Below are 25,402 nucleotides of genomic sequence, written 5' to 3'. Positions count from 1 at the left end.
TGGCCGTATAGTATTGAGATAAATACGCATTGTTCGTGGAACATTGCAGACATTACCTTGATATTAAGAGCATACGTCAATGAAACGGAAAATAATTTTCAACAATAGGTGGGACGAAATTTCGCACTCGTTGCCAATCGGAGAAAGGTAGTCAAGATGTGAGCACGTCAATTTGTATTGTGATGCCGTCGGAGGAATATATTCTTAAATCGTGTAAAGATGACTAAAAAACGTCACGCATGTACTCGAAAAAGAAAACATGTCAATGAATATATTATTATTATTACTAATGTAACAATAAACATAACATTAAATGGACGCATGTTGAATTTTTATGACAAATTATGTTTTGTTCGTCACGCGTCGTTTGCACAATCTGCGCGTCGCGAAGTCACGATCTTTTTAGACCATGCCTCAGCTGAAGTATAGTTACTGTGTTCTAACTATATTCTTCTGTCCTTAACTTGTATTCCGGTGGTTTTTAATACTTACATATTTTTGAGTGTTTTATTTAGACATGAATTTGATTTCAATAACATACGGTATATATCTATTTCCGATACATTATCCCACTGTAAACTGTGATATGGAACTGCATACGTACAAATATCCGGACACGATATCTGTCATTTAGCAATTTTTCCCTGTCTATCATTGCTCAGAACTTGTGGTGGAAAATTAAAACCAGTCTCAGATTCTTGAGCCAGGACGTCATTCTTCTGCCAAAACCTCGCTCACTGGATACCTTTCCTTTATAAATTACAGAAGTTAATACGTTATCCGTTTTTGAATGTGTGGAACAAATTTAATCACTTATCACACTATCGGAAAGGTTAGTTTTTTTTCATAATTGAGTCTTTCGAGTGTGAAATTTCCCATTTTCACCCTGACGGGGACATTTTTTTAATCGGCAGAACGCATAAACTTGGTATTTAATTAATTCGGCTACTTACAGTACCCACGATGGCCGAACGGTTAGCGCATCAGAATTCGTGGGTCCTGGGTTCGAATCCCTGACAAAACCGAGATCGAAGTTGATAAAAAAATAATGACAGACTTTTTCTTCTATAAACAACGTTTACCTATCAACTTTATTTTGTAAATTTAGCTCAAGTGATTGCGGGTACACTCTTGGGAATCCCTGGAGTGTAGGGTCAAAGTTACCTTTATAATTTGATTGATACCAAATTGATACGAATTGCCTATCAAAAAATGCGTGCCCAATATATTTTGCAAAATGCATGGTGTCAAAGTATAAGCGACGCTCAATAGATGGCGTTCCCATGCATAAATAATCGCAAAATAATGATATAATATTGTATCCGACGCTCTGATCGACTTATGCCTTCTTATACTTATTATTTATTATAACTTACAGCGTCAATATTACTTTTCCCTTCCCGAACGATGAAGAAAGATAATAAATTATGAACCAAAGATCGTCTTTGGCACCAAGGTCCACAACCGAAATATTGTGGCCGGGTTCTTCTCTAGTGGTCTCCGCTCGTGTCCGGAAACCTGTAGGTACGTTGTATCAGTAGCGAAGGGTGGCGGTAGGCTGTCAATATCCGTCATAAATAGTACACATTCAACTTTGTTAGTCATACGACTCATACGTATTTGTTTTTATTGAACTAAGATTTACAATTTACAGATGGTGTTGGTTAGTTTTCAAAAATCAATGAAACCCTGCCTAAGCCGTGGTGCATCCGTTCTCTAAAATAGTTATCTGAAATACACTGGTCGATAGGTACTAATAAACATTGCAGAGCTCTTATTTAATCATAAATTTTACTCTCTCGAATCTCGATAGGTTCATACTAATAAATTCGTTCATGTGTGCCTGAATATTCTGACCAATTAGGAAAGATTTATTTTGATATTATCCACATTGCACCGAAATGATTTTTATTTTCCATCCTGGAAATCGTGACCAAATTCAAAAAAGGAATATCAAATTGGCGAGTAATATTGTATGAGAAAGCGAAGGAATTGTTCAAAATTTATTGAATTCTGGAGGAAGGATGAAGGAGAGATTAATTTTAACAATATTCGCTGCTGACTAGATAATGATATTTTAATTACAACCTTTAAAATGCACGTTAATTACATCGATCGGCCGCCTGGTCATTACGCGCCAGGTGCGTCTTCAGCGTCCAAAGTATTACATACGGAAATACAAATTATTAACGTTTATAATTAATAATGTGATCGACTCCATGGTTTTTTTGACATTTTGACAGTATTGTGTATATGGCCCCCACATCCTGAAGTGGGCCCCTAGGCCAGGATCATTGTCGGGCTCCCCTACCTATAGCTAGGGTTAAAAACAGATGCTGTACAGAAACGTTTCCCAAATGGTATTCCAGGTAAAATTAAGGGTATTCAGTGTATCTTAACGGTTTTTTGTAGTTTTCAATAAATTCATTTGTGTTATGAAGTTATAGAATATTGACAAACAATATTCAAAAGTTGCATCACACAATCGCATATTATTTTAAAATGGTAATATTCATAAAGTAAAATAGCGCCGCAGGCGACTTTTTTACCATTAGATTAAATTAAATTTGTGATGTGTGTTTATCTCACTTATAATGTAGACGCGTCACGCGGGCCTCCCCCAGAACCCGGACCCCCAGACTAGAGCCCTGTCAGCCCTCCCCTTGTGGGGGCCATGATTGTGTACTTATAATTTATCTAAAATATATAATATTGTACGATGATTATTGTTTGAATTTAAAACATTAATTGGGTATTGAGTTCCGTTTATTTTTCGATTCAACCATAGAATCTGCACCAGTTGAGATACTATTCACGCAAAATTAACAAGAATCGGATAAATTGGATGGCATATAATCTAGTTAAATACCTTCTTCTTCTAACATTTTTTTAAAATCAAGACAGGCTTCGTCACGTCATGATAACACATGAAAAAAATTAAGTCTAATGAAATACTTCAACTATTGCATTAAATTCACACTGTTATCTATAAAATTTCTATTAACAATCATTACCTACAAAATAATGAAAACATATTATCATATAGGCCAGAGTTGTTGAACCTTTTACGTGCGGGCGCCCAAGATTTCCCAAACATTATTTTCCGACTGACGTGCCGAGCACTGAGCAGTTTTTCATGGGGAAAATGAAAAATGTGTTTTTAAAAATCCTATACTTAAAAGTTTAAAATGTGGCACAATTGAGTTCTTCATTCTATCTTTCACCGTATTTCTAGCCAGATGCATATCTTTTATTCTTTAAATATTTTTTTCTTTGTTCTCAAAATTTTTAAAGAGATCGTGAGAGCATCTTAACCACGCTTCTTTCATATTAGGTATATTCGCCATTACTGAACGGTCTTCCAATTTTATTACAACGTTTTTCTTAGCTCGTATTCTTATTTGTCCGGTGGTTCTTTGTCCGGTACAAATCTTGCAATCGATTTTTAACTACCTTCCCGACTAGCTAGACATTTGAAACTTTTAGAATATATCATAACACGGTGCCAATGCATTATTTTAATACTTTTAGCTATCTTTAAGCAGAATTGAATTCATTTTTAGTTAATTCTGTTTTGTATGTAAAGTTATTTTAGAAAAATCCGTAAAAAGTAAAAGACTATTATTGGTTGCTAAGGAGGTAGTCCTAGCAACTAAATTATTCATATATACGTGCATTACTATGGAAATCAAAATGAAATGACATCTCAGTATTCTATATTTTCTTTTAGCCATCTTTAAGTAGAATTGAATTCATTTTCAGTTAATTCTGTTTTGTATGAAAAGTTATTTCGACACCATTATTGGTTCTGGGGTCCTAGCAATTAAATTATTAATAAATCTGTGCGTTACTATGGAAATCAATATGACATGTCAAGTACAAATTTTTTTGATCGTTTAAGTCAAGCTAATAAATGGTTCAACAGAATTTAAACACGTTGTTATATAAAAAGTTATTTTTATCTTCTAATTATTAGCGATAATATTTGAGGCAAAATAACATGTAGTTGTTATATTTGAATGGCTGCCGATCAATTTTATCAGGTTTGTTAATTAAATATTTTTATTTGTCCTTGATTTTCTCGGAGTGATTTGTGGTTTGTCTCATTTCGTTTTACTGATGAGGCTTGAATACAACTGTCGAAGAATACAGAATACATACTGTTTTATTGACTTCGTTCGTCATGCCATACCTACTCCTCAGTCCACCAACAAAGTCTCTGTCTGCTCTGTCAAAGTCTGCTTGATCCTTATAATATATATATTTTTTAATTTCCACTGGACTCTTGACAGTTGCTACAGAGAACATCAGCTGTATCTAATAATTATTGTAACCAATAATAAAGATAACCTCTAATGATAACAACGTGCCAGCTAATTTTTTGTACGCGCTACCTCTGGCACGCGTGCCCTAGCATCGCCAACCCTGATATACGCATTATCAAAACTATGTAAACCAGATACAATCAGCTTATATTAATTAAAAATATCTCTACATTTTTACATAGGACAATGCTCTATTGAAAAGATTACACAGATTGTAATATTCCGTTGCATCATTTGAGAATTTCTCTTATCTAAGTTTGACTAATTGCATAATAAACTGTTTTTCCTTTATCATCTACGTCTCACATCTGACTATCTTTGCATGATTTCCAGTCCTAGTAAACCTTGTCATGAACATGTTTCGACGGTTCGTCGATATGGAATTCGGAACCTTTTCCTTAGTCAAATATATCGTGAAACTAATTCATGAGAAAATCCTCTCTTCAAATCTTATAGCTTTCTGACTCGGTCTCCACTTCCTGGCAAACTTTGCCATATAAGAAATACATTTTATTGTTGTGTGTCTATTATATTATAACGAATGTCATAACATAACACTGCCCATTGGTTTCTCTTGAAATTAAAAGATTGCAATTTGGTATCTTTTCATATCGAAATATCTAAAGGAAAAAGGGCGCAATCCACGCAAATAAAATTTTACAGGAGGCACAAAAATGTTTTTAATAATATGGTTTTCGGTCAAAGTTAAAATACAAAATAGTCATAACCTTTAAGTGTATAATTAATAGTTTTAATATCCCTAATCTGATATTAATTATTAGTTAATTAAAAAAAAACCAACAAAATTTATGGTTACGTCGTTTTTCCTACGTCACTTACTATTTTTTTTTTTAAATTGCTAGGTAACTTTAGATAATAAATCGGCATTTGCAGCTTACATCATTTGAACACAGCGTGTATTTAGTCATGTAGGTACAACGTTATTATGCAATAAAACCTATTTTGAAAAAACTGAGGGTTACGCTCTTTTTCCTTTCTACATTATGATTGTGATACATTGGTCATACATAAATCGTTGCTTCCAAAAGTTGTTAAGTCGATAATTTAGGTATTTAAAGTTAACAACGGATTTTCTGTCTAATTATATAAATATGTATGCTAGAAAAAACATCAAGGTCATAGTTCTCTAGAGAACATGCATATAAAGCACAAAAAATAGCAATATGCCTGACTTTAGAGGGCATAAAAAACTTTCAAATTGCAAATAAGTACTCCATGACATGATTTCAAGACTTACCAAGTTTTGGCAGTAACCTCACGAAAAAGGGTTGTTATTATTTTACAATTCTAAATGTTAATTCTTCGATGTGCCACCCTTTAGTAACAACGATACACGTAGATACATCGAACATTAAACCTAAATTTTTAATAACATTATTTACTAAAAAAGTATTCGGGTATTGCGTCGCCCCCTCAAATATGCCACCCGGATGCTTTGAACTCCAAACACCCTCGTTTGGTGCAGCCCTGTCTATTACAATAAAGGTAGAGTATTAAAAACACCACATTCCATGCCATGTTGTTAAATGGTTCCATTTTCTAAATTAAATCTCGAACAAGAAGTCCCGCTGAGTAAATTGTAGGAAGCATTTGTTTTTCCCCTAATTGATATGTCATTGTTCGAATAGTTTAGCTATTCGCCAGTCCATATAAAAGAATTTAACAAAATCTACAAAACATTAACATAATAATATGTAGATATGTGCTTATCTGACAAATCGCTACGCCATGCATGGATACTAATTTTTAAACAATGGCTCTGTGAACAAAACAAATTAGGAAAATAATCAACAACCAAAAACGTTGTTTAGAATCATTTTGATAGAACACCCACATAATACAATGTGTACACATACCTACTTTGTTAGTAAGTAAATAGATATCAGATGATAATTTGTTCACTGTCCATTATTCAAAGTAGAAAACTACTATTGATTTGATGCCATGGGAAATAATTCCATAATTTATTATGATGTTAATTCAATTGGTATTTTTTTATTAAACCTGTAGCAATCATACCACTCAGCATTAAACGAGTGACACATTTTAATATGTATGTTTTTTGGCAAAAACAAAACATACAAATTAAAGTCAACCATAACTAGAACAGTAGGGTCTGTTACCTATGATTGGTAATTTCGACAATATCTCTTGTAATATATTATTATGTACTGCATCTGTATAAATTGGAAGGACAATGCAGAAATCCTCACTCAATTCATCGAGTCCGTCATGGGATGCACTAATATTGTCACGAGTCCTTCACTCGACTTAGTCAACGTCATTCCATTCGAATCAAGTCTCTCAGTTCATTAATGTAATCATTATCTTGATCACGTCGATCTCACGAGTACGCAATTACCCGCGATTATAATCTCATGTTATCATCATATATAATATATATATATTGTATTATTTTTCTGCCAAAAACCTTCCCATTGCGGTGGAGCAGTGGCGAAGATCGAACGAGGGTAAACGATTATACAAACAAACACAAAATACACCCACACATATGTGGTCAATATGTTAATAATATATCCAAAGACGACTCGTGAGGAAGGCAGGTCATGAACTGCTTATGGAAGGCACAATTATAATAAAATACTTAACAAAATATTACTTAGAAGACTCTGTTTTACCTACATCTTTTACATATATCAAAGGAAACAGTAAGTATAATGTTAAGTACAGGCCCGCTTCAATGGATTCGGCCGCCCATGTGCGAAATCAAAAAAACTGCCCCCTCACAACACCTCCTTCATTAAAATACGCATGCAAATTTTCAAGAATAAAATATCCCTGGACTTAAATTATTAATAATAAAATTGTAATTCAAAACTAAAATAAGCAAATGGTTGGTATGGGGGACGACGAAAACTAGTGTAGACAATTTGCCGATTTATCTTTATCCTACAAAACTATATACAGGGCCTAATTAAGATAATCTAGGGGCCCTAAGCACGACCTTAAATCGGGGATCTCTAAAATAGTCTAAAATAAACATCCACGTAGACAGCAATATTTTGTTTTATATTGGTCAGTAACCGTTGGATTTTTTCTCTGCAACAAATTATTATGAGACCTTTTTAGCGTTTCTGAGCAGTGAGTTAGGACTTTTCTATTCATCAGATTTGAGAGATTTTTTATACTTCCAAGCTGTTTAACCATATTTAATTCTTTCGTTCAGGATCGGTTTTAATTTATTTTATTAAAATATCATGTAGTGGGTATTTTTCTCGTGACATTTTGTTAAATATAACTACTTATTTCGATTTTTAAAACTAAAAAATATTTATCATTTTTATTATGTCTCGCCTCGCCCTTACAAAAACCGAGCCCTACGCATCTACCTAACCTGCCTGCGGTATAATCCGGCTCTGTATAAATATACAAAAAATCGGGCTCGTCCGGGATTTGAACCCGGGACCTCTCGCACCCAAAGCGAGAATCATACCCCTAGACCAACGAGCCGACGAAAAAAATGGAATAATTAAACAATTTCCAGACGTTCTATAAAAATATTAATTTAATATTCAACAAATTAACGATACCTACAACTCAAACGTTGATTATCAACTAAGTCCAATCGAAACATTGTAATAAATGTGTATAATATTAACATCGTTTGGAACGTCAGCAACACTATAATTATTTATTTAATCAGCTGGGTATCATTCAAAAGCAATACATTTGTTTATATATTATTATCTTACATAGGTAGGTAACATAGCAATAAAGAAGATATTACACTATCACCGCATTATAAAATACCACTGATTACCTCCAGTTCTCGCTATCTATCTCTTACAATCCCAACGAATTTTTGTTGTTCATATTATATATTTTGTGAGTTCATTCATATTCATGTAATAATATAATAAATATTAATAGCTACTCGTTACCGCTCCCTATGGGAGAAAATATGTTGTATTTATTTAGTAGTGAACGATAAAGTTAGTATGTGATATGTAGTGGAAATATTACATTTTAATATTACACATAAAAGTGGAATACTGTTAAAAAGGAAAAAGGACCCAACTCACAAAGATTAAATTTTACAGGAAGAACAAAAACGATTTTGGTATATTTTTTGGTCAAAGAAACAGTACACATGAACTTTAAAGTGTTTTATGTTTCCAATCTGATATTAATTATTCAGGTAATTAAACAAATAAAAACGGTGGTTAAGTCTTTTTTCCCACTACACAATTTAGATAATAATCCGGCATTTGCAGCTAACATCCTTTGAACATATCGTGTATTATTTAGTCATGTTTAAGGCGAAGTCTTCACTGAGCCTTTTTTAAAGAGGCACCTAGCGGAAAAATACGAAGCTTGCAATTTGAGATTTTTTTTTGATAATTTACAATTTCAACTATATTAATGAATAAATATGTATCTGAAAACATTAAAAAGAAAAATATTTTTTATTTTAAGTCAAAGACAAACGTACAATTGTAAAAAATGTAATAAAATGTGAATTTGTTGTATCGGACCTCACCCTATTATTACATATATTTTATGGTCATATTTATTATTAAAATTTAGTTTATTAAGTTTTCTAAACATCACCTAAAAGATATTTGACTAATTCACAGTTTTAATATTTTTTATATCTATTTTAAAAAACATCGATTTTTATAAAAAAATATATATGTGTATAACTAGAAATCCTTTTTATTTATATTTATATAAATATTTTATTTATATTTATAAAAATAATTGATTTGATATTGGATTTGATATGATTTGATATGATTTGATAAGGATTTCAAGTTATACACATTCATATTTTTTTATAAAAATCGAAGTTTTTTAAAATAGATATAAAAAATATTAAAACTATGAATTACTCAAAAATCGCTTAGGTGATGCTTAGAAAACTTAATAAACTAATTTTTAATAATAAATATGACCATAAAATATTTATGTAATAATAGGGTGCGGTCCGATTTAACAAATTCACATTTTATTACATTTTTTACAATTGTAAGTTTATCTTTGACTTTTAATGTTTTCAGATACATATTTATTCATTAATACAGTTGAAATTGTAAATTATCAAAAAAATGTCTCAAATTGCAAGCTTCGTATTTTTCCACTAGGTGCCTCTTTAAAAAAGGCTCAGTGAAGACTTCGCCTTAATGTTATTAATTATTATCTAATAAACCTATTTTGAAAAAAAAACTGAGGATTAGCTCCTTTTTCCTTTCTCAGTCGAATATAATTACTATTCATAACCTAGAACCTCTTAATGAGAGGTCCTAAGTTTGGTGTGAAGCATCAGCAGTCTGGGAATGTCTCAGAAGCAGATACCCAAGACTAAGGTCGCCACGCACTCAGGTGTGCTTTGACTGATTTTAATGTAAAAATGCACCGAATCCAAACTGCCTGTTATCCTTGTCATTTGTAGTAGGTACTCACGATTATAAGTATGTATACGGTATTGACGAAAAGTTCGTGGTCTGAAGGGAAGAATAAGTTGTTGCGAGTTGCGACCTGTCGCACCGACAAGTAATCGCGCGCACGTAGCCTAAATAGGGACAGGTAGAAAGAGCTTATGGTGATGATAAATACCTAAATAAAGTAGATACCTACCTAGTACCTACTTAGTTACTAAAAAAATTAAATAAGGAGTTCCTGTTCCAACTTTACGAATATTTTTATAATAACTGTAGCACCTCAGTGATCAGAGGTACCATTCCCGTTCCCATACTAAAACAACACAGTGGCGTGCAAATCGATTTTGCCAAAATAACTTTTGAATGGAATAATAATTATTATTAATCATTCAACCTTCCATCAATAACAATGAATGAAACGAGCATTATCAAACAAAGTATTATTTCCTCGCCCCAATTTAGCAAAATGAAGGATCTGTTGACAGGAACGTCTATTATTTCAGCCGCCAATGCAATATGCATTGCGTATAATCATATCTACGAAGGCTGAGCTGTATCTTAGCCCTACCTCAGTATCGTTGTTATCAAATTAATACGAATTATACCAACGAAACGTCTGCTTACTAATTGCCACCCTTCGCTGCTCCCATGACTATGCGATGTCGTCCCACGATTATCAACTATTTTATCCATACACTCCACGCTTTAAATTTAGTAACGAACCACAGACGTGCATCTCTAGCTTCTGGTGGAATGCTAGCCGGTGGCTCGCACATCAAAACTCGTCTCGAATACGTCGATGTGACGTCATCGTTATTCACAAAAGACACGTTGCCAAATGGAGCTCCGCAGATTGGTTGAATGCGATTTTTTTACTTTGAAAAAAACATCTAGTGCTGCTATCAACAAATCACATGCGTTTCGGGCTGCGAGTCAAAGATGCCAGAACGCATACACGCACCTACGTATTGATCATTCCTATATCGGCTCGCCGGTCACCGCATCCAAATGTATATACGTTTCGAGAGGTTACGCGCGACTGTCGCTAGGTAGATGTGTGCGGTCTTCATATGCAATACCGGAGCGACGTTCCTAGAAGGTTTGATTTATGGCTGTGCGCGACGAGGCTAGCTTAGATGTGAGAGCCAGCGTAGTGTCTCTGCGACCTGTCGCAAGCGAAAGTATTTATCGCGTGCGCGTATCCTAAAATAAAAACGATGAATATTAAATTTGACACGAACACCACTCGCCACGTGTCCACGTCAAATATGCGAACCTATGCTGTAGTGCAAAGAACGTTAGGTGCCCTCCAAAGTTGTGCGTAGAGTTTTCCTTTATCAGCCACTTAATATCTCTGTCGACGAGCACTAGAGTGTGCGTGATTTGTATTCTCATTAAAATACATAATGGGTACGAGGCTTGGTGTGAACAGACTTTCAAGCCGAGAATTGGCCGACTGGTACAACGTAGGCGGCTCTCGTGGTGCAGTGCGTAAGGCGCTTACCTTCCACCCGAGAGTTCTGTGTTCGATTACCGGTCAGGACACGATATTTATGTGTTTTTCTCAAAGCCTGGTTGTTTGTGATTGTTCAAATTACTAACAACCACCTTGTACGAAAAAATAAGGACATGGTTATTAATACTTCTAAAAAAACGTAGGGTCAGGTCAGACCTCAGAAACTCTCCCGTACAAACCGATATAATAATATGTACCTAGTTGTAAATGTAGATTGTATTTACCTAGTCAGATCGTGCGATCGACATGATCGAGGAATTCACCAGATAAACATGTAGATTGTAGAAAGTAGAGCATACCATAACTGCAGCGGCGATTTTCTTTGACGCAGATGACGCAATCGATTCGCCAGAAAGGGGCCCTGAAACAGGTCAAACCAGTCATATAATTATTAAATGATTTTAAAAGATATGCGTATTTCTCCCAAATTGAGTATAAAATACTACCCAAAGCATAATAAAATCCCGAACACCAACGGGCTCCATAACATTAACAAAAATAAACCACTCATTTTTATTATGTTTCATCGCTCCCATTTTCAAAAATAACATTTTTAGTTTGAGGGTATCATTATACGAGATACACATTGATATTTATTTATACTAAGTTTTTATGTTACTGTTGTCTCATAATCATTCAGTGAGTCAGGCATCCACGTCCCTAAGCCCGCCCTCGCATAACTGACAAGTTTAGAGGCAAAACCACCGGATATGACGTGTCTAGAATCAATCTGGTTGGTTATCTCCCTGCGCCACCTTTGTTGGTAATAAAACACAGGAAACAAATCGGCAAAACACAATTCGGCAACATATCAAACATTATAAATGCTTAGAAGATCTAAAATAATCAAAGGATTGATACCTACCTATGTTTTATTATCTTGACTTTACTGAAGACCCTTCCTCCAAGGTCTTGTCTCTAGAATCTAGACAAGATCAATGAATACCAAGATGTCAAAGGCAGCCGACCACAGAATTAGAGTCGCTGAGGGGTTTGATAATTCAAAAAATATTAATTACTTAGTGTTTATTTTATATAAATATTTTTTTTAAATCATAGCTCACCCGTCAGATAAATTACAATGTATTGTAAAATAATATATTCGATATAATTGCAAAAATAAAGTTTGCTCCCAACTCTGAGTGAGTTCCGATTTACTTTTATTATATAATAATAGACAACCAGAGAGCGATTTATGAAAAGATTATTATTAATTCCATTATTTGGACAAAATCCTAAATATTAACCATTGTTTGATTTTCACTGTTACAATGTGGGATGCATAAATATTTTTGACACGTCATGAATGTGAACCAAATTGTTTTGATTGCAAATTCATAGTAAAGTTAACGGATTGTGTTATCCTCAGCAGGCGTGATCTGGGGGACGTTTGAAGGGTAACAAATTTAATAGAGCCAGCGATAAAACTATATTTATTTCCAAAAAATCTTGCGGCAGCGAAATGCACAAATAATGTGCGAGTTTCTAGATAGGTGGTCCGTAACCTTTTGGGAGACTGGGTCAATTTTTTCATGCTGGATTTTTTAGCGTATTGAGCAAAAGTTGAAATCAAAAGTTTAAGTTGTATATCATTTTATTAATGATATACCTATATCTATCTGGTTAGTGGATTCCTTGGTTTTAATTTGTTTTTAATACGTATTAAATACAAACTATGAATAATTATTCAAAAATGTATTCGCTGCATTAAAGAAAATAAACTAACTTTTAAAGATAAACATAAAAATAATATATAGGTAAGTAGGAATAAAATGGGATCCTCGTTGATTTAACTTTTTTAATTACTGTAGGTTTATCATCGACTTTGAATAAAAAATATTTTTCTTTTTATCTTTTTTAGATAAGTACCAAGGTACGTATTCATTTTTTTGTGAAAACACTTTCAGAAATAAAGATTAATAAGATGAATTCTCTACCTAGCGGATAAATATGAAGCTTGCAATTTGAGACATTTTTTTGATAATTTACAATTTCAACTGTATTAATCTAATATATAAAAATCAATATTTGTTTGTTTGTTTGTTCGTATTTTATGCGCTGCCATACCATTCATCCGATTGCGATAAAACTTTGTCAACTTAATTGCTTGCATTTGCGCGAAGAGTATAGGCTATATCTTATATATAAAAATGAATGTCTTCTTCATCATATCTTCTTTTATTCGTATGGTTCCTATACCATTCATCCGATTGCAATGAAACCTTCGTCAGTTGTTGTGGTAACACCCGCAAAGGTTTCTGAATTAGTACAACCATCTTTTTCTTCTTCTTCTTCTTCTTCTTCATTCTATCTTCTTTTATTCGTATGGTTTCTATACCATTTATCCGATTGCGATAAAACCTTCGTCAGTTGTTGTGGTAACACCCGTAAAGGTTTCTGAATTAGTGCAACCATCTTCTTCTTCTTCATTCTATCTTCTTCTATTTGTATGGTTCCTATACCATTCATCCGATTGCGATGAAACCTTCGTCAGTTGTTGTGGTAACACCCGCAAAGGTTTCTGAATTAGTACAACCATCTTTTTCTTCTTCTTCTTCTTCTTCTTCTTCTTCTTCATTCTATCTTCTTTTATTCGTATGGTTTCTATACCATTTATCCGATTGCGATAAAACCTTCGTCAGTTGTTGTGGTAACACCCGTAAAGGTTTCTGAATTAGTGCAACCATCTTCTTCTTCTTCATTCTATCTTCTTCTATTTGTATGGGTTTCTATACCATTCATCCGATTGCAATGAATGTTTGATCAAGTGTTGTTCTCACGCCCGCAAAGGTTTCTGAATTGGTACAACCATTTTCATCTTATTTTTCATCTATTCTATCTTCTTCTATTCGTATGCGTTCTTATACCATTAATCCGATTGCGATGAAACTTTTGTCAGTAGTTGTTGTGCGCACACCTGCGACGGTTTTTAAATTAGTATTATATAAAATACAAAGTTTGTTTGTTCCATCCAATTTTGGATTCGATTTTATTTAGTGTTCTTTTGTTTGACCTTTACTCCTATTAGAATTATTTTCATATTGCCGTATTGTATTACACAGATATTTTAATATTAAAAAGATAATTATTTATTATTTTTTTTTAAATATCTAAGATAAATGTATCCACGAAGCGACCCTGTGCGAAGCCGGGTACTTCAGCTTGTAATTAATAAATATGACGTACCTATCTGATAAAATTACATAGATTTTTTTATTTCAAGTCAAAGATATACCTACAATTTAAGAAAAATGTTATAAAATGTTAATTTTGTTTACGTCCCTATCTTTTTATGACACTATATTTTAAAATTACTAAAATTTAATTTAGTTTATAAGTTTTCTAAGCATTGTCTAAGAGATTTTAGACTAATTTATAGTTTTCATATTTTTATAATAATTTTAAAAAACATCGATTTTTATAAAAATATAAATTTGAATAACTTGAAATTCTTTTTATTTATATCAAATCTTATTTAGGTATGGTCACAATATTGAAGCTCGATTTGATATAAATTGATAAAATTTGTTCTGACAACTGCTCTCGGTTTATGCACTAACGCGTAGGACACTCTCACATTTAAAACCCTGCGTCAAAATGTATTGTATTGTTGATTAGCTTATCGGGATTATATTTATTAATCTGTTCTGTGATTCTAGCCATTGATGAATTGAATATCAATGATTCTAGCAAATATGAAGGAGCAGATTTTGCGCTATTTTTAAACCTAACTTTCTTAAATTTCCAGAAGTACTAAACAATTTATTTATAGGTCGGTTTCTTATTATTTCAATTATAATAAAATTTTCATGTTCGCAAACTATCCGTTTAAAAATTAATAACAGTCCCCGAAATATTTATTCTATTTTTACCGGTCCGCAGGTGTACAAGGTTGGAAACTGCAAGATATAGAAAGCGTGGACGTCGGTACCTACTTATTAGCCAAAATTAATTTATACTTTGTAGGTAGGTACCTACTATCTACGTAGTACGTATGTCGTTCATTATAATATTAAATTAAATTTGAAGTCTACGTCATTCAGAAAAACAGATACAGGTGCAAATTTTAGAATCTAATAAAATGTAAATGTAGGTGAAAAATATTTACTGTATAAATAGCTATTTGATTCCATGAAAATTTTAATTAAAAATGAAATTACTTTTAAAAATAATTATAAACCAAAAAACAAAAATATAATCTTGGGCTCGTCCGGGATTTGAACCCGGGACCTCTCGCACCCTAAGCGAAAATCATACCCCTAGACCAACGAGCCGGTTGGCCTCCATGACAAATTTAATGATATGGTGATTTTTTCAATCAGTGCTTCTCAATGGTCTTCCATGACCTTGCCAAAATAGGAAAATTATTGTATAAATTACAATTATTTATTTATCAGCAAAATCGGTCATTTCAGCGAGGGCGCTAGTATGACATTGAGAATATTACCATAACTAACAAAAAATGGTAATTTATAATTTTTTATTGGTACCTAGTAGATTTCTGTACAAATATTATGCAATCCATAATTCGAGAAACATGTTGTAAAATTAAATGGCATTTGTAACAAATTTATCCTCGATAGACAATTTTAGTTTCAAATTCGACCGGCTGCCAACTTACGATGGTAGATCTTTAGTAACATGTATTTTGTCAAGAAAGATAACATGAATTATAAATTAAGGAAGCTTATTTTTTTAACGAAATGTATCATGTAGCAGTGACTAGCATGGTGCCTTTCTGATCGAGTGGCCGGGGGGGGGGGGGCGGGGTTCTATTACGCTTGATACGAGAAAATGCAAAATGATATAGGTACTCACCTATATATTTTTTACGCCAGCACCAGCACATGTCCGCAATGTTCCTATCTTCCCGATAAAAAGTAGGGCCAATAATTTAGATTGTGCCAGCGCTCGAAATGGAATATTTTACGAACCGGAGCGCACAATATTTTATGAAAATGTTAACATAGTTATCTAATTGCATGTGTATTTTATAAAAATAAGTGTGTTATGCCGTGTCCACATTGGCAACCTCATTAAATTTCGATTCAAATAATTTTTGGTCAAACAAATTTTGATAATTATCGTGTAATTTAATGACGTTACCAGTGTGGACAAACTTTTAGATTCTTACGTTAAATGGCAAATCTAGCTCACTGTCAAATCAATATGTCCACGAGACGGAGCGATAATTTTGGTGATTTTACGACCCGAAACGGCGCTCCGGTGCGTTCCGGTCCATTTCGAGCACTGGATTGGCCTAAATACTAAGTAAAATTTACGTTGTTTATTATAAATCAGAAATAGCGGACAAATTTGATCGTGAAGCTCTTTTCACACGATGTCATTATTGTATAGATAGGTAGGTATATTAATTAATTATATTGTAGGCGCTCTACAAAAATAACCCAGAACCAGGGCTTGGCGGTCAAATAAACGGAGCTGAAAAAATCTTATACCTAGGTACATATTTAGCTTTTTTTGTCAATAATTACCATTAACCCATAGCTTACGGGCCGCACAACATTGTGTTTTTGCTAATTACTTTTCAAATGCAAATTAACACGTTAATTACAAAATTAATTAAAAGGGCCCGTAAGCATTATGTTAACACACTGAAATAAAAATAATACATTTAGACAAATATTGTAGATTGTACATACATAGTCAGTGACGGTCACCATGAAGCAAGTGAGGCAGTTGCTTCGTCAGAAAGCGCACACTCTGTTCTTAATGTATTTTCAAAAATTTCCTGTGAAAATTTAAAAAAACTAAAAAATAATAATTAGTGCTCTATTTTAACACTCAATGGCGGTTTATTGCATAGTGTTCACAAGCGGGCTGCAAACCTGTAAATGCCCTGGGCCTCCACGTACCTAAAACCCCCCACTGCATATACCAAGAGGCTATATTTATATATATATATATAAATTTGTCGTAAGTATTTTAATAATAAAACATATAAAATTTGACTATCACCCTCGGAGCAATATAGTAAAGAGAGACGGTATTGTCCGGCTATATGAAGCCGTTTTCTTTGCTTTTGATGCACAGTACCTATAACCTCAATATCAATCAAGTACCACCGACTAATTTTAATATTCTTGCTTAATTTAGCATTCTTAATTTTCGGCCTTTACAGGGCAAAATATTCCCTAATCTTGTAAATTCCGATACCTATAGGTATAAGGTCACAGTTTGAAAGTATAACGTATAATAGGTATAACAGGTATAACGTATAATAGGTAGGTATAATAGGTATAACGAAATTTACCAAGGCTAATAAATAATTAAATAAATAGGTAATTTACCATCCAATTAAATCAATTGACTTTAAAGTTTTAAAAAAACCAAGTCAATCCTTACCAATAAAATGTTTTCTATTAATTTGATTATAGATATCAACTTAATAGTAATAACAATTCATTAAAAGCCGATGAATTCTTTTCGTAGATGATAATATCGACAGCATTTAATTACATATCACTTGATCTACTTCATTAAATGGCTAGAACATATTTTTATGTATCTTTTATATTTTCTTAGGTACTTAGGTAGGTAGGTATCTACTCCGTTCGTCTCAAACATTACAAAAAACTTTGGTTAAAATAATTAATAATAAGTATACTTACTTACATACCTAATACTTATTGAAATATTATGCATTTTATTATAATAAGTCATCGTTATTATCAACATCAGCCGGGGCTGATCCACTGCTGGATGAAGGCGTCTCCTCTTCTTACTCCCAAGTTCTTCGCTGCCACGTACATCCACCGAACTTGTACCACTGTTTGTCGGCCGACGGCATTTGTCCAGCACCGTGCGACTTTCCATTCCATGGGGTTATGTCTGCTTAGCGATCTCTATCACATCGCGTACTCATGTCTGCTTCCTTATCAATAATGGTTTTTTTTTAACTTTCCGCGTTACACCCAACGTGCACTTTTCCATGCTAAGATTGAAAATGTAGAATTTTTAATTCGTATTAAATTTAATTAATTATTATTGTGTACATTTTAATCTCAATATTCCTATTTATACATTTAAAAAATTACAGCATTCGCCAACGACCATACCATGTTGAAAGCACCGGTTCTCGTCCGATCACCGAAGTTAAGCAACATTGGGCGCGGATAGTACTTGGATGGGTGACCGCTTGGGAACACCGCGTGCCGTTGGCTTCTTTTTTTTGCAATCTCCAAGTATTTTTATATTCGTATAAAATTAATTAAACTAGAATCAGTGGATATTTTGTATGTTATGTATATTCGATGGCCCATTTCCATAGAACTACTCTAGGAATTATTAGTACTTATTTTGAAAAATGGCTGACCAAAGTGTGACTCATAGGTACTCAACTATACTGACTTGTAAAAAAAGTGACAGCTAATAGCTTCATATTTATAGTGAAACAGGGCTCGAAATGGACCGGAGCGCACCGGAGCGCCGTTCCTGTTCGTGAAATCGGTAAAATTATCGCTTCGTCTCGTGGAAAAAATAATTTGACCGTCTGAGCTAGATAGGCCATATAATAGAAAATCTAACACCTATTTTTTATGAAATACACATAAAATTTGATAACTATGTCTTCTAACTATGATAGCTATGTATTGTTCTTCAGTAAACTGTCGAGCGCTCCGGTTCGTAAACTTTTCCATTTCGAACGCTGACTGAATAACCGCCCTGTGTAACCAGGGAACACATGATAATTAATGAGAACTAAAATACCTAACTTGTGTGGAGTAACAGGCAACCGATCTCCAGTGTGGAAGAATATGAGTAGGTAAACTTAAACACGTTCTCGTTCTGACAACTGCTTTCGGTTTATGCACTGACGCTCATTCAACATTGGTGTGTTTGAAGGTTGAAACACACACTATTGCTCTTCTATTCCAACGTCAACTTCCACGTGCACACATAAACACACTCACACATTCAAAATCATGCTTCAAAGTGTAGTGTGTTGAGAGGGGGTATGTAGGTATTGCCTATCTGAATTCTATTTATTAATCTGTTAGGGTAACCAATGATTGTCTTGAAGCCAACCCCGGAAGTGGTCGTGGATTCCACTCCTCCTCCCCTAACTTGATATTTGAAAGACACCGTGTTCGCACCCCCACGCTCGTACGCGTCGTATCTTCATTTATTTTTTTATAAGAAAGTTAATATTTTATTTCAAAATAACATGTTGTATTGTATGCCACAATACAATGTACCCATCTACCAGATACAAGTTTTTAGTGTGAGATTTGTGCAGTACATACATAATACTCCGTTTTATTATTCAGGCAAATTAAAAAAACCGGGAATTAAAATACTGATTCGTTGAAAGCGTCGATCTGCGTCAGATACAAGCGCGTAAGATTAATTATTCGCCGCCCTCTTCGACCTTTAGGCATTCTTTATCGAAGAATCTTATTAATTTATATCTCCAACACGTAAGGAGGCATTGAAAGGGCTGTATGCTTCGTGAGTACTGCACTGGTTATTTTCGAAAAACTACTGATGTTCCAATTTCAAAAGAAAAGAGATCTTCCAAATTTAAAAAAAAAACAACTCTGATATTGGTAAATATAAAAATATTATTTCAAATTCAATAAATAAAGCCTGCGTGTTCTTTAGTGATTAGTCGATAACAAGTAATTTGTATGGAGATGTAGTTTATTCGTACAAACAGCCGCGCCGGAAAGGAATAATAATCGATGAAAATTGGATACATTCGTTTTGAATGCTTTTCTATCTTTTGCTCATCTGCCAAATGCTTTCAACAACACATTAATTTCTGTGGAAGACTGACTGATAGGGACTGCGATTAGGTCACCAAACTTCGATACAAGACGGGTGTCAAGAAAATAAGAAACGGGTCCACAATATGAAAATTTAATCTGAAAAATATGTTATTAGTTGCAAGTATAATATACTGTTTGCCACAAAGTGAATGTGTAATAATATTATTATTACACATTCACTTAGTGGCATACATCACAATTCACTCTTTTTTATTCAAGATTTAGTTGCCAGGGCTGCACTCGAGATTTTTTAGATAGATAATAGAATAGTTATAGTCAGAGACTCCGGATAAAGGAACAGCTCTCGAAAAAATGTCTGAGACGCATTCTGCAGTTTTTTTGGACATATTATTCGGCACGGACCATATAACCTGGAGAGACCAGTGGTTTTGGCCAGACTCCGGGGTAGGTGGGGCAGAGAAAGAGTGTCGGCGCGCTGAAGCGACCAAGTGACTTTGCTTACTGGAGACAACCTTCACTTCAACCTAAGAGAAACAGAGGACCGAGAGAGGTAGAGAGTGTTAATTGCTCAAAAGATGACTGAATTTCAAGGTGGTCACGACCCTTAGCCATGAAGGAACGACCAAGAAAAAGAAGATCCATGTTTTTTTTTATATTACGCTGAGGATGACAAACGATGACAAATACAACACTTCCCTTTCAAATCTTAATACTTTATGTTCAAATTTTCATTCTGCAACTTCATAATATGCTCAGAAGTTCCGTCCGTATGTGACATTTATTCCATGGAAAAACTACAAACAATGCGGCTTAAAATCACAGTTTGGAGAAAACAGTTCTCATTTTCTATTGAATATGACAAAATATTCATCAAAATCACTACCACCTTGCGTTATAAATAATTTTCCAGGGTTTTCGCAAGGCGACTTCATAGGGCTTGGTCGAATTATTCAAATCACCATTTTTTCAGCCAGCATATTTTTCTTTGAAATAGCATCAAGTAGAGTAGTTTGCGTTTCAAAATCCTTAAAGAAATCTTGATAGTAAACTCGGGGTGTCCATAAAGGCATTTAGACAAAAAGTAGAGGAAAGTTTACAAAAATAATTCTTTTGAAGACAGATGTATATACTTCCTACTAGTCTTTTGAAGGCAGCTGATCGTGATATAAACTATAAAAATAACCCTTTTTACACACATGATTCCGCGCACATCGCTATACATAACATGACGTAACTTGTCTTACGTTGTAAGCGGGGTGGTAAGTAGGATAAGTAAAAAGAAACATAATTGTTTATAGGTCCTTTTGTTTCGTGCAACAACGCCACATCGTTATAATGTTCCCAGTTCCATTCTGCACTCTGTAACTCTGCTAGGCTGTTATAAAAGGACGTGTGTATTGTTGATATGGAATAATAATACGATCGAGATTGCAATAGCACATACGTGAAAACGTATCGAATAACAATATTGACTATGTACATTGTACATAATTATAATACTTATAGTTTATACCCCGTTTACATGTGCACGGATTTACTACTGACAGTACGTATTATCGCGACCATAACAAAAAAATTCACGTGTAAGCATGTATTATCGACGTGCAAATTGCAAGATGGCATGCATGAATCAAAAAGTTCGGAAGTTGGGATCTGTACGATAGTGGGGAACCTGCCGGTAAAAAAAACGAACTACACCGCGCAGAGACTCATTTTGAGGTTAACCGATTTTCATGATTTGTTAAATAGTACCATAGAGTGACACTGCGTCTCGCTTACTCTTGAAAAGTGAGATTGGCGAGACAGTCAGCACTTTGACATGTAAACAGTTATTATCGCGATAGTTTCAAATACACATTATTGGTGCAAGTAAATCCATGCACGTGTACAGGCGCTATTTTCTCTCAAAACCTTAGATTATGCTCAAAACTCAATAGGTGTTGTAAAATTGTCAGTTTCATAGAACGTTCTGTCCGATTATTACTCCAAACTATTAAAAATCGTTGAGATAAATAAACAACTTTACTCCCAAAAATATTAAGTTCATATAGGCACCTATAGGTAAATCATTCTACAGTGGCACCATAGGCGATTCGCGCGTGTATTGAATTGCTTGCGACAATGCCTGTTTCAATGCTAGCAAACAATACCACTACAACTGCAAGCCGCATTTGCCGTACCCATGGTGCCACTGTAAAACGATTTACCTATACCTATGTCACTATACAGATGATACAAATAATTAGCTGCCACTTTTTTTACAAGTCGGTTTAGTTGAGCGAGTCAACACCTTGGTCAGCCATTTCTCAAAACTACCAACTCCTAGTGATAGCTATATGCAACTGGTCCATCGAATATAATAATATATAACATAAGTACAAAATATTTGCTGATTAATTTTACACGAATATAAAATAATAACACGTTGGAGAATGCAAAAAAGAAGCCAACGGCACGCGGTGTTCCCAAGCGGTCACCCACCCAAGTACTATCCGCGCCCAATGTTGCTTAACTTCGGTGATCGGACGAGAACCGGTGCTTTCAACATGGTATGGTCGTTGGCGATTGTTGTGAATTTTCAATCACTCAAATAATAAGAGAATTGAGAGTACATACGTCATAAATTGAATTAATAATAACTATTAATTTACACATACTGGGGCCCTATGTTAGAACTTGCGAGTCCAAGCCGCCCGGTCGACATGACGTTATATGACATCATTGTGACGTACTACCGGAGTGATAATAGCATTCGAGAAAATAACGCTAGTCAAATAGTGGCGTTATTCATTGTCACCAAACACAAATAGGTGTTTCATAATAATATCTATGGTGAGCAGTGTGTGTTGGGCGGCATGCCTCGAGCGTGTATTGGCTTACGTCCAGCGCTCGAAATGGAATATTTTACGAACCGGAGCGCTCAATATTTTATGAAAATGTTAACATAGTTATCTAATTGCTTGTGTATTTTTTAAAAATAAGTGTGTTATGCCGTGTCCACATTGGCAACAAGTTGCTGGCAACCTCATTAAATTTCGATTAAAATAATTTTTGGTCAAACAAATTTTGATAATTATCGTGAAATTTAATGAGGTTACCAGTGTGGACAAAACTTTTAGATTTTTACATTAAATGGCAAATTTAGCTCACTGCCAAATTAATATGTCCACGAGACGGAGCGATAATTTTGGTGATTTTATGAACCGGAACGGCGCTCCGGTGCGTTCCGGTCCATTTCGAGCCCTGCTTACGTCACAATTACGTCATGTCGTCGGGTGACTTAATGTCACAAGTTAGAACATAAGGCCCCAGGTGTTGAATATTTCGCCAATCTCATTCTTCAAGACTCAAGGAGTAAGGAGACGCGATGTTACCATTGTATGGTAATATTTGACAGGTCGTGAAAATCAGTTAACATCAAAATGAGTGCGCGGTGTAGTTAAGTATTTTTTTTTACAGGCAGGTTCACTACTATCGTTCTACTGTGCAGGCGCAGATATTGTACGGTCCAATTGTCGCGTGAAAATTCAGAAGCTTTTGGACTATTTTGATTCATGCATGCAACTTGCAATTTGCATAATAATACGTGTTTACACGTTGTTATACATAGCCGCGATAAAACGTACTGTCAGCAGTAAATCTATGCACGTGGAAACGGGGTATTGTGTATTTGTTGTTTACAATTATTATATTCTTCTTTTAACTTTGTTAATGTTCACTCTCTTTGGGTGTGATGGAAAGGACAGTAAGCTTGGGTCTTGGGATATAGGTATCCATTCCAAAGATTCATACTTATTTTTTCAAATCGATAGGTACCACCAAGGACTGCAATACCGGTATTCCAGTATTTAGCGATACCAAATACCTACCGGTTTTGAGATTGAAAATTCCTGTATTTTCGCTAATAAGAATGCAGACACGTTTATGTTTTTCGAAAATTAGTTTAATATTATTTCTCCTTTACATACTACTCTGTATTGTATTAAATTTTATATCGTTCTGTACTCTCAAAATGCAAATATATTGACTGAATCATACAAAGGTACAATATCAATACAACAAAATCCATCAAATATAATATATTATATTTATAAAATTGTCACTATTGTGGTTTGCTTTAGGCAAGGTTTAATTAAATTTAAAAAAAAACAACACCACCTACAATAATTATTTGTATTCTTAGTTCAATGGTGGTTTAGTATGCGGATCTCCACAGCCTAGTACCACACAGCCGCTACAGTAGAGATTATACCTACCAATACATATAATGGTCTACATCTCCATAGTCATTATTAGGGCTCGGATTTATATGCTAGTGCATGTTTTGTTAGGGTGTATGCACAGCAGGGCTCGAAATGGACTGGAACGCACCGGAGCGCCGTTCCGGTTCGTAAAATCACCAAAATTATCGCTCCGTCTCGTGGACATATTAATTTGACAGTGAGCTAGATTTGCCATTTAACGTAAAAATCTAAAAGTTTGTCCACACTGGTAACCTCATTAAATTTCACGATAATTATCAAAATTTATTTGACCAAAAATTATTTTAATCGAAATATAATGAGGTTGCCAGCAACTTGTTGCCAATGTGGACACGGCATAAAACACTTATTTTTATAAAATACACAAGCAATTAGATAACTATGTTAACATTTTCATAAAATATTGAGCGCTCCGGTTCGTAAAATATTCCATTTCGAGCGCTGATGCACAGCAGTGGCGGCCGGTGATTTTTTGGATTGTAATTTTTGAGGGTGCGCTGGAAACTTACCTTATTGAAAAATGAAATCAATTCAGCGTTATTTTTGATTTGACAAAACGTTATTGACATTTGGGAAATTACCTGTATATTTTATATTTTTAATAAAACATGTTGCGAGTTACTTAAATCTTTATTGGATTAATTTTAAGAAACGATTGCATCTCTTATAGTAGATAAATACCTCTTAATTTTAACGTAAGCCATCTTATTCTATATAATTACATTATCTTCAGCAATTTGTACACTGTATGAATAATGATTATTATGAAACTGCACTTTGTGAAATAGTATTAAGATTTATTTGCTTATCACTAGAATTCATGAATTAATAATTTTATATACCTATTATAAATAACCGGCATCATTTCGCGTTTAGTCAACACACAGGATAATGAAATATTAATTTTCCAGAAATGCGGTAGGTACCAAAATTATATTTATCTTCACTGATTTAATTTGCAGTACACATAAATCAAAATATCTTACCGACATTGTATTATATTTCTTACCCATTTTAAATTTAGAAAATAATGAATTCTATTGTATTTAGTTTAACAGGCATTTTACATACGAGATTGCTAAATATGATACTAAACATAATTTGAGTATGAACCGTGTCGCAG

The 25,402-nt window shown here is 34.0% G+C and overlaps 4 non-coding genes across 4 annotated transcripts; 1 reads left to right on the top strand and 3 right to left on the bottom strand.

The window, feature by feature from the left end:
• Positions 1-7,745: 7,745 nt before the first annotated feature.
• TRNAP-UGG (transfer RNA proline (anticodon UGG)) lies at positions 7,746-7,817 on the bottom strand. Its single transcript has one exon. It is a non-coding gene; the product is annotated as a tRNA-Pro (tRNA).
• A 7,649-nt stretch (positions 7,818-15,466) lies between these two features.
• On the bottom strand, positions 15,467-15,538 carry TRNAP-AGG (transfer RNA proline (anticodon AGG)). Its single transcript has one exon. It is a non-coding gene; the product is annotated as a tRNA-Pro (tRNA).
• A 2,791-nt stretch (positions 15,539-18,329) lies between these two features.
• On the top strand, positions 18,330-18,448 carry LOC147074449 (5S ribosomal RNA). The gene has a single exon (XR_015070330.1). It is a non-coding gene; the product is annotated as a 5S ribosomal RNA (ribosomal RNA).
• A 4,013-nt stretch (positions 18,449-22,461) lies between these two features.
• Positions 22,462-22,580, bottom strand: LOC147074448 (5S ribosomal RNA). The gene has a single exon (XR_015070329.1). It is a non-coding gene; the product is annotated as a 5S ribosomal RNA (ribosomal RNA).
• Positions 22,581-25,402: the final 2,822 nt, after the last annotated feature.

This window comes from Rhyacophila brunnea, unplaced genomic scaffold (assembly GCF_057557595.1).
Source record: "Rhyacophila brunnea isolate RB1 unplaced genomic scaffold, BYU_Rbru_1.0 scaffold_16, whole genome shotgun sequence".
NCBI lineage: Eukaryota > Metazoa > Arthropoda > Insecta > Trichoptera > Rhyacophilidae > Rhyacophila > Rhyacophila brunnea.
Note: the sequence above shows the minus strand (reverse complement) of the source record. Positions and strands in the feature narration are given on the sequence as shown.